This window comes from Lithobates pipiens, unplaced genomic scaffold (genome assembly GCF_037356315.1).
Source record: "Lithobates pipiens isolate NorthernLeopardFrog02 unplaced genomic scaffold, aLitPip1_a1.2 Scaffold_30, whole genome shotgun sequence".
Taxonomy (NCBI): Eukaryota; Metazoa; Chordata; class Amphibia; order Anura; family Ranidae; genus Lithobates; species Lithobates pipiens.
The window spans coordinates 11,359,347-11,370,249 of NW_027507791.1; positions in this window are offsets into that span (position 1 = coordinate 11,359,347).

Here is a 10,903-nt window from a genome sequence, read left to right on the forward strand (position 1 = left end):
CAGGGCTCGGGTAATTAAAACGGGGGGGCTGGGGGGCGGTCACTGCCAGGTGTTTTTTTTCATCTTAATGCATAGGATGCATTAAGGTGAAAAAACACAAAGGTTTACAATCCCTTTAATATCATCAGCAGGCCCCCTGGTGCTGGTAGTCTCCAGCTATACTCAGTTTATTAAGGTATTATGTGTTATTCTGGTAAGTATGTCTCTCCCATTGTTAATTGTGCTAATTAAAGAGGAAGTAAAGTCCTCCTCTAAAGCCTTGTACACACGGTCGGAGAATCCGTTGGAATGTGTCCTATCGGACCGTGTCGTCGGATAATCCGACTGTGTGTGGTATGCATCGGACTGATTCCATCCTAATATCCGTCGGACCCAATTTTCCAACATGTTGGAAATATTTCCCGACCAACTGGTTCGATCGGACATACTCCGATCATGTGTAGCGAATTTTGATCGGACCAAGTGCCACGCATGCTCAGATCAAATTCCTACATCAAAGCTATTGGTTACTAGCCTGAATGTAGTCCCATCGAAACGAAATTACGTCATCACGTTCTGAAAGATCGGATTTTTGACAACTTAGTCCGACCGTGTGTATGCAACAGTTTCGGACACAATCTGTCAGACTAAATCTGACGGACAAAATCCGACGGATTTGGTTGGCAGAATCTCCGACCGTGTGTACAGGGGCTTAGACTTACCTGTAGGTACTGTAAATATCTCCTAAACTTGTACCGTTTAGGAGATATTTACTATATACGTTGCCGCCAACGTCATCAGCGCATGCGCACTGAAGGAACAGTCATTTGTGTTTGCCATTTCTTCAGGACCTGTGCCGTGACTGGAAAGCACCCACTCACATGCGTGGGAGTGATGTCATCGCAGCTCGGCCAATCACAGAGCCAGAGCCTGTGAACCCAGAACCCAAAAGTAACTCCAGGAAGGTTGTTGGCCGTGTGAGCAGGGTGCGGGCGTAACTGGAGGGCATCGTTCTAAGGTAAGTATATCCTAAAGAGCTGCATACTAACTCATTATGCCTTTGTCTTGCAAAAAAAACTATTTTTCACCTATTGTTTCTGTCTGCTAGCAAACTATTGTAGGATGTTATGTGTTTATACATATAATAATGTGTAATGTACTTTGTTGTGACTTTGGGGCCAGGCAGTCTGACTTGGAGTGAGATCTCATCATTGTCTGGGTGGCTAGTTATTTATTTAACTTAATGTTTATAAATGTTACCTGTTGTTTAGCTATGTTATTTATATTCCTGTTTACAATTTGTATTGTTAGGGTAATATGATCAGGAGGGGAATGTCCTCTTGTGGGGTATAAAGTATGTGTCTGAGTTTCAATAAACAGTCATTGCTTTGGATTTTACTTCACATCTTGTCTGTGTATGACGATTGCGGTAGAAATAGCTGGTATTAGCGCTCAGTCTGCTAGGAACGGCTTGGAGGGCAGAAGGCACTCTTTGGTGGAAGGAAGCACCTAATCAGGGTGCCAATCGGCTCTGTCACACTGTAGATTCCAAAAGGTGCTGGAAACATTCTTTAGAGGTTTTGCTCCATGATAGCATCACGCAGTTTTTGCAGATTTGTTGGCTGCACATTCATGATGCCAATCTCCTGTTCCACCACATCCCAAAGAAGCTCTATTGGATGGAGATCTGGTGAGTGTGGAGGCCATTGGAGTGCAGTGACCTCATTGTCCAGTGGTGAGATGATTGGAGCTTTGTGACATGGTGCATTATCCTGCTGGAAGGAGCCATCAGAAGATGGGGACACTGTAGTCATAAAGGGATGGACATGGTCAGCTACAATACTCAGGTAGGTCGTGGTGTTTAAACTATGCTCAATTGGTACTAAGGGGCCCAAAGTGTGCCAAGAAAATATCCCCCACACCATTACACCACCACCACCAGCCTGAACTGTTAATACAAGGCAGGATGGATCCATGCTTTCATGTTGTTTACGCCAAATTCTGACCCGACCATCTGAATCTCACAGCTGAAATCCAGACTCATCAGACCAGGCAATGTTTTTCCAATCTTCTATTGTCCAATTTTGGTGATCCTGTGCCAATTGTAGCTTCAGTTTTCTGTTCTCAGTTGACAGGAGTGGCACCCGGTGAGGTCTTCAGCTGCTGTAGTCCATCTGCTTCCAGGTTCGATGGTTTGTGTGTTCAGAGATGGTATTCTGTATACCTTGGGTGTAATGAGTGATTATTTGAGTAACTGTTGCCTTTCTATCATCTCAAACAAGTCTGCCCATTCTCCTCTGACATCAACAAGGCATTTTCCTCCACACAACTGCCACTCACTGGATATTTTCTCTTTTTTGGACCATTCTCTGTAGATGTTGTGCCTGAAAATCCCAGTAGATCAGCAGTTTTTGACATACTCAGATAAGCCTGTCTGCCGCCAACAACCCTGCCATATTCAATGTCACTTAATTACCCTTTCTTCTCCACTCTGACGCTCGGTATGAATTTCAGCAAGTCATCTTCACCACATCTAGATGCCTAAGTGCATTGAGTTGCTGTCATGTGATTGGCTGATTAGCAATTTGTGTTACCAAGCAATTGAACAGGTGTACCTAATAACGTGGCCGGTAAGTGTATAGTTTTCCACTTGGATCAGTAATTTTTTTAATTGACTTTTTATGAGCGCTTGCAGTTTACCAAACCCCCGGCTTGAATTTCGCACAGTTCAGCAGGAATCAGCCAACATGCAAGTCGTGTATGGCCATAACAGGGATGAATATACACAGGCAGCAGAGCACACCTCCCAACTTTTTGAGATAAGAATGAGGGACACCTATCAACAAAAATATGCAGACATAGGACACACCTCTGGCCACGCCCCCTTAAAGGAGAATTCTACAAAAAAATAAGATTGGGTAAACCCACAAGTGTTTTTTTTTTCCACGACTATTCCTTTATATTGGCTTATGGAATTTACAAATGCAGCAATTTAGAAATCAGATGAAAGGTTTAGCACTGGGAAACACTTTTTTTGAGAGATAAAAAAGTGCATTTTATACACAACTATATAGATCAGACCCAAATGAGGGACAGAGGGACATTGCTCCAAATCAGGGACAGTCCCTCGAAATCAGGGACAGTTGGGAGCTATGACAGAGGACTACTGCAATGCCTTCCTCTCCCTGTCTGTGAGGTATGTTTTATTAATCCAGCAAATCCGGGCATCAGAATGGAACTTTGCGGCGTGTTTTATTAATATGTCTCCTTCGTAGCTGGGGCACCACGTTCAGCGCTGTGAGTAGAGAGCGTCGCAATGAGGTCACAGCACTGATATTAATGGCGGGGGGGGGGGGGGGGTAGTCGGGTTACAGAGAACTGCTGCTCTCCTGCAGGAATGAAGCTGCAGCCTGTTATAGAATTTCACATTCAGGAAGACGCAGGCTCCAACAACAGGCGAGCGAGCCGACGAATCAGACCGATGCGGCATGCTGCACCATACCTCCCAACTTTTTGGCACAAGAAAGACTGATATGGTTTACCCCAACGCTCTCAGTCTTGTCTTTGTTACTCTGCTGGTCATATTGGGCTCAAAGAGGGCAGAAGGTGAAAAGAAACGATTGATGCCTGCAGAGGATTTACACTGCTTCCAAGCTGCAGTATATGCAGGACAAAAGGCCACGGAGCCACCCGATTGGGACAATAACAAGATGATGAGCTCCCCTGGAGAGGGATCACATAATAAAAGCTCCTGCCTTCTGGTCAATGGCTTCTTCTAAATTGGAGATCACCCCATTAAAGTGGTCCTTCACTCTAACCTAAGGCTTGCCATACACAGTGCAAATTTCTTTCCTGCAACCATGTGTGGCAGGAAAGAAATTCACATGATCCCCCTCCCCCCCCCCATCAACACAGACACTGCTGACAGGGGAATCAGCAATTGTCTTCTCTCAGCAGTGGGGCAGGGGGGGGAAGCTATCCCTAGTGGGAGAAGACAGTGATTATTGCTAGGAGCTATAGCAGCCGCTAGCAATAATGCTAAGAGAATCCAGCAGGCTGGTTCAGTGACGGCTGGTGCTCAACGTTTTTTTTTTGGGGGGGGGGGGGGCGCAAACAAACTGAAAAATTCTAAACCCCCCCCATCAAATGCAACCTCACTGTACCATCAATCACAGCCACTGTGCCATCAAACGCAGCCACTGTGCCATCAAACGCAGCCACTGTGCCAATCAAATGCCACCACTGTGCCTTATGAAATGCTGCCACTGTGCTATCAAATGCTGCCACTATGCCCCATCAAATACAGCTACTGTGCCCATCTTATGCAGCCAGTGTGCCTCATCAAATGCAGCCACGGTACCCATCAAATGCAGCCTCAGCCGTCTGTACTTACCCTGTCTCGGTGGCGGTGGGACAGCCCCTCGATCTCTTCTCCTGTCCTCTGCTATGACTGGACGCCTGATAGGCATCCAATCACAACGCCTGTTGTTTCAGCCAAGCAGGTGACGGGTAACAGATCCGAGCACCTGATTGGCGGAGAGGCGGTTTACATGGGAGTACATGGGCAGGGCAAAGGGGTGGAGTCAGGGATGGAGCCATCACCAGCCCCTTTACATCAGAGTCCCATCACCAGCCCCTTTACATCAGAGTCCCATCACCAGCCCCTTTACATCAGAGTCCCATCAGCACCCCTTACATCAGAGTCCCATCACCAGCCCCTTTACATCAGAGTCCCATCACCTGCCCCTTTACATCAGAGTCCCATCACCTGCCCCTTTACATCAGAGTCCCATCACCAGCCCCTTTACATCAGAGTCCCATCACCAGCCCCTTTACATCAGAGTCCCATCACCAGCCCCTTTACATCAGAGTCCCATCACCAGCCCCTTTACATCAGAGTCCCATCACCAGCCCCCTTACATCAGAGTCCCATCACCAGCCCCTTACATTAGATTCTCATCAGCAGCCCCTTACATTAGATTCTCATCAGCAGCCCCCTTACATCAGAGTCCCATCACCAGCTCTTTACATCAGAGTTCCACCACCAGCCCCTTACATCAGAGTCCAACCACCAGCCCCTTACATCAGAGTTCCACCACCAGCCCCTTTACATCAGCTTCCCTTCAGCAGCGCCCTTACATCAGATTCCCATCACCAGCTCCTTAAATCAGATTCCCATCACCAGCTCCTTACATCAGCATCCTATCACCAGCCCCTTACATCAGATTCCAATCACCAGCCCCTTGCATCAGATTCTCATCAGCAGCCCCCTTACATCAGAGTCCCATCACCAGCCCCTTTACATCAGATTTCCATCACCATTCCCTTTACATCAGAGTCCCATCAGCAGCCCCCTTACAACAGATTCCCATCACCAGCCCCTTACATCAGATTCTAATCAGCAGCCCCCTTACAACAGATTCCCATCACCAGCCCCTTACATCAGATTCTCATCAGCAGCCCCCTTACATCAGAGTCCCATCACCAGCCCCTTTACATCAGAGTCCCATCACCAGCCCCTTTACATCAGAGTCCCATCAGCACCCCCTTACATCAGAGTCCCATCAGCACCCCCTTACATCAGAGTCCCATCAGCACCCCCTTACATCAGAGTCCCATCAGCACCCCCTTACATCAGAGTCCCATCAGCACCCCCTTACATCAGAGTCCCATCACCAGCTCCTTTACATCAGAGTCCCATCACCAGCTCCTTTACATCAGAGTCCCATCACCAGCCCCTTTACATCAGAGTCCCATCACCAGCCCCTTTACATCAGAGTCCCATCACCAGCTCTTTACATCAGAGTTCCACCACCAGCCCCTTACATCAGAGTCCAACCACCAGCCCCTTACATCAGAGTCCCACCACCATCCCCTTTACATCAGCTTCCCTTCAGCAGCCCCCTTACATCAGATTCCCATCACCAGCTCCTTAAATCAGATTCCCATCACCAGCTCCTTATATCAGCGTCCTATCACCAGCCCCTTACATCAGATTCCCATCACCAGCCCCTTACATCAGATTCCCATCACCAGCTCCTTACATCAGATTCCCATCACCAGCCCCTTACATCAGATTCCCATCATCAGCTCCTTACATCAGATTCCCATCACCAGCTCGTTACATCAGCGTCCTATCACCAGCCCCCTTACATCAGAGTGTCCCCCTCCCACATGTACTCACAGTTCTGAAGGCAGCCTCTCTTCTTCCTCTCTCCAGTCATGTGATAAAAAGTGATAGGGGAGAGAGGAGGGAAAGTCTGCTGACCGTGTCTATCTCCCCCTGCAGGCTGGAGGGAGCAGAAAGCCTAATGCTCTCTCCAGCATATCACGGAAACTGCTCCTCTTGACAGGAGTGAAATCGCGATCACTCACTGTCAGAGAGGAGTGGCTCCAGGGCTGCACCAGACTGGCCCACTGAGCCATCGGCCCACCGGGAATCTCCCGGTAGTCCCGATGGCCAGTACATGCCTGGCTGCAACTGATGGGCGCTGGCAGGCTGCATTTGATGGGCGCTGGTAAGGCTGCACTAATGGGTGCTGTTGAGGCTGCATTGATGGGCACTGATGAGGCTGCATTGATGGGCTCTGGTGAGGCTGCATTGATGGGCTCTGGTGAGGCTGCATTGATGGGCTCTGGTGAGGCTGCATTGATGGGCTCTGGTGAGGCTGCATTGATGGGCTCTGGTGAGGCTGCATTGATGGGCTCTGGTGAGGCTGCATTGATGGGCGCTGGTGAGGCTGCATTGATGGGCGCTGGTGAGGCTGCATTTGATGGGCCCTGGTGAGGCTGCATTTGATGTGCGCTTGATTAAAAATTTGGGGAGTACATGGGCAGGGCAAAGGGGTGGAGTCAGGGATAGAGCCAAGGGGGCAGCAAAATGAGTTTTCACCTAGGGTGTCAAAAATCCTTACTCCAGCCCTGCTTCTACAGACCCCTGGTTGTGCAGCGAAATGCCCCCAGCCCCCCGCCGCCATGTTTTCTGGGCTCTGCTGTCCTACTTGCGTGCCCTGGACCCCAATGGTGGATGTCTCTGGTAGTTCTGATATAATGTTTGCTGCAGCTGCAAAGCAAACCATCATGGCAGCGGCATGTGGGCAGACCTGAGTGGCTGCATGTCCGTGTTCAGGGGAGTGGCTGGGGATTAGGGGGGGTGCCAAAACCATGGCTCAACCGCCTGCTTTCGCAGTCCTCTGCCGCATGTCTTAACATGCCCACATACACCACTTCATATGGACCAGCAACCACGCAATTTTACCGGAAAGATTAAACACCGAACAGTCTACAACACTGTCTCATTTGCAGAACGGCTACAGCAGATTCATCAAACAGAAACCTAATCTTCAGCAATACATTCCCCTTTCTTTTAGATTTCACTCTGACTATGAAAAATGGTTCCTCTTCTGAAATGGCCGGTATGGTGATTTCATTGCCAAGTACAAAACACATCCATTCTGGTGAGGAAAACAACTTCCTGAAGGTCGGGCAGAAGGTGACCTGAAAATAAGATTTTTGTCTCCCATTCAAATGATCCAATCAGCTTAAAGGGACATCTCTGGGAAACGTCTTCTACACCGATAACGTTGTATTCCGATCGTGTGTGGGCTCCATCTGACTTTTTCCGTCAGAATTTCCAACACACAAAGTTTGACATCTGGATCTAAAATTTTCCAACAACAAAATCCGATCGTTTAAATTCTGATCGTGTGTAGACAATTCCGACGCACAAAGCGCATGCTCAGAATAAATTACGAGACGAAAGCTATTGGCGTTGGAATGTCTGACCGAGTGTATAGGGCATTAGTCTGTAGGGTTCAATATTGAGTTTGCCCACCCTTTGCAGCTAAAACAGCTTCAACTCTTCTGGGAAGACTGTCCACAAGGTTTAGGAGTGTGTCTATGCAAATGTTTGACCATTCTTCTAGAAACTTATGTGTGAGGTCAGGCACTGATGTTGGATGAGAAAGCCTGGCTCACAGTCCCCACTCTAATTCACCCCAAAGGTGTTCTATCAGGTTGAGGTCAGGACCCTGCAGGCCAGTCAAGTTCCTCTACCCCAAACTCATTTGTTTATGTCTTTATGGACCTTGCTTTGTGCACTGGTCCAAATCATTTGGTGAAGGGGGGATTATGGTGTGGGGTTGCTTTTCAGGGGTTGGGCTTGGCCTCTTAGTTCCAGTGAAGGGAACTCTTAAGGCGTCAGCATACCAAGACATTTAGGACAATTTCATGCTTCCAACTTTGTGGGAACAGTTTGGGGATGACCCCTTCCTGTTCCAACATGACTGCACACCAGTGCACAAAGCAAGGCCTATAAAGACATGGATGAGTGAGTTTGGGGTGGAGGAACTTGACTGGCCTGTACAGAGTCCTGACCTCAACCCAATAACTCCTTTGGGAGGAATTTGAGCGGAGACTGCGAGCCAGGCCTTCTCGTTAATCAGTGCCTGACCCCACAAATGCGCTTCTGGAAGAATGGTCAAACATTCCCATAGACACACTCCGAGTCCTAAACCTTGTGGACAGCCTTCCCAGAAGAGTTCAAGCTCTTATAGCTGCAAAGGGCGGGCCAACTCAATATTGAACCCTACCGACTAAGACTGGCATGTCATTAAAGTTCATGTGCACGCAAAGGCAGGTGTCCCAATACTTTTGGTAATATAGTGTACATACAGTCAGTATATATGTATATGTTTAGGGTCATTCTATTCCCCTTTGCATCTCCACAAAAATTGGTCTGCAATCCAAAACAATGTTTCTCAACCAGGGTGCTGCACAGGTTCCCAGGGACCTGGACAGACTTGGAGGTAAGCAGATGTAAACAAATGCTCGTCTGTTTACATCTGCCTACCCACAGACTTTTATTGAGCTTCCGGTCGGGTCCATCTGAAACACTGGAAAAGCCGGAAAGCCTGTGTAAAATGGGCCTTACGCTTCAGTCGTGTGAAATTCAAGCCATGTATGACCAACATTTACAAGTCTGCATAATTAAATTCCTGACATCTCCCAATATTTTGTTACAAAGGCCTTGAGTTGAAGTTCAATGACTTTGCCTAGGCTGAGATCAGGGTCGTTTTAAGGTAGGACAAAAGGGGCAGCTGCCCTGGGCCCCATCATTATTGTGGGGCCCAAAGCAGCTGCCTTATACTTGCCAACTATCCTGGTTTAAATTCCCTTATCCCTTGAAGTTTTAGTCCCGTGCTGTGTCCTGTGTCAGCTTTACTCATGATTCAGAATGCCTTCTAACTAATCCCACACTCCACCACCCCCCCCCCCCACTGCCACTGATCCCAACCCCCCCCTCCACCGGCACTGCCGTTGATCACAGGAGTCCTAGGAGTTTTCTGTCTATTGATGGATCCCCTCACCTCCCCAGTCCATGGTGTGCAGGCAGTGAGGAGATGATGTGCTATAACCTCTAGCAACCAATCATTTAGCGGTAAGGCTATGCAGTAACCTCTAGGAACCAATCAGTGAGCAGTAATAATGTACAGTAAGCTCTAGCAACCAATCAGTGAGTGGTATAGATGTCCAGTAACCTCTAGCAACCAATCAGTGAGCAGTACTGATGTACAGTAATCTCTAGCAACCAATCAACATCCAGAAGTCATGTGTTGTAACCTCTAGAAAATAAACAGTGTCCCATAATGTGTGCTGTAAACTCTAGCAGCCAGTCAGTGAGAGGTAATGATACACTGTAACCTCTGGCAACCAAACGCAATCGTTGCCTGACCTCATTCAGTAAAGTGACTTTGAGTCTAGCTGCTATTTATTATATGTCTCAAAGCATGTGGACAGTAAAATTGTAAAAGAAAATGATGAAAGATGAAAGCATTGTCAGGGGAAGTACTGTGATCTCTGACAAAGGTGTTCCCTAACATGCTGTACTGAACATGGAAAATATATCTGATGCTAGGTTAGGGTTGTCACCTCATCCCTTTAAGGCTCCATGCACACTGCAGCTCATAAACTGCAGTTTATTGGAGTTTGGGAATTTTTTTTTTTAAAAGCCCATAAACTCCACTCTGTTAGCCTATGTGTCCGTGCACACATGGACGTTTTTTAGCTTTAATGAGCAGTGGAGTTTATGGGCTTTTTTCTGAACGCCAGAAATTTGCGTTCAAAGTGCAGTTTTTCACCGCCAAAAAATGACATACGCCGGTAAAAGCTCATAAACCCGCGTTAATTAGTGTTCGGCATTCTATTTTTTCAATGCATTGTGGGAGTTTGGAATGCACTGTGGGATTTTTGGAGTGTTCTCTGTGTATTTTTATTGAAAACACCCATAAACGCTAATAAACGCTAGTACAAAACGCTGTTAAAAGCACGTTTTTTCAACCAGCGTTTTCTGCCAGCAATCTGGCGTCCAGAAAAAGCTTTTTTAAGCTTCAGTGTGCATGGAGCCTAAAACCAAACACGTATGAATTACTGTATTTATCGGTGTATAACACGCGCCAGCGTATAACACGCACCCCAAGTTTAGGAGGGAATTTTAAGGAAAAAAACTTTTAGGAGGGAAGTTTAAGGGGGAAAAAAAAAACTTACATTTATATGCCCATCAGTGTCATCTGCAGCCTTGTCCACCATTGCAGCCTTGTCCACCATTGCAGCCTTGTCCACCATTGCAGCCTTATGCAGCCTTGTCCACAATTGCAGCCTTATGCAGCCTTGTCCACCATTGCAGCCTTGTCCACCATTGCAGCCTTATGCAGCCTTGTCCACTATTGCAGTCTTGTCCACCATTGCAGCCTTATGCAGCCTTGTCCCCCATTGCAGCCTTGTCTATTTTATTTGCTATTTGTTTCTAATTTTAAAAAAATGCCGCCGCCGAGATACAGAGCCGGATGTGTATCTCGGCGGCATGCGGTAGTTCTCGGCGGGCCTTCGGCTCTTCTGGCCAGCTTTCGCCCACCTTCGGCCATTC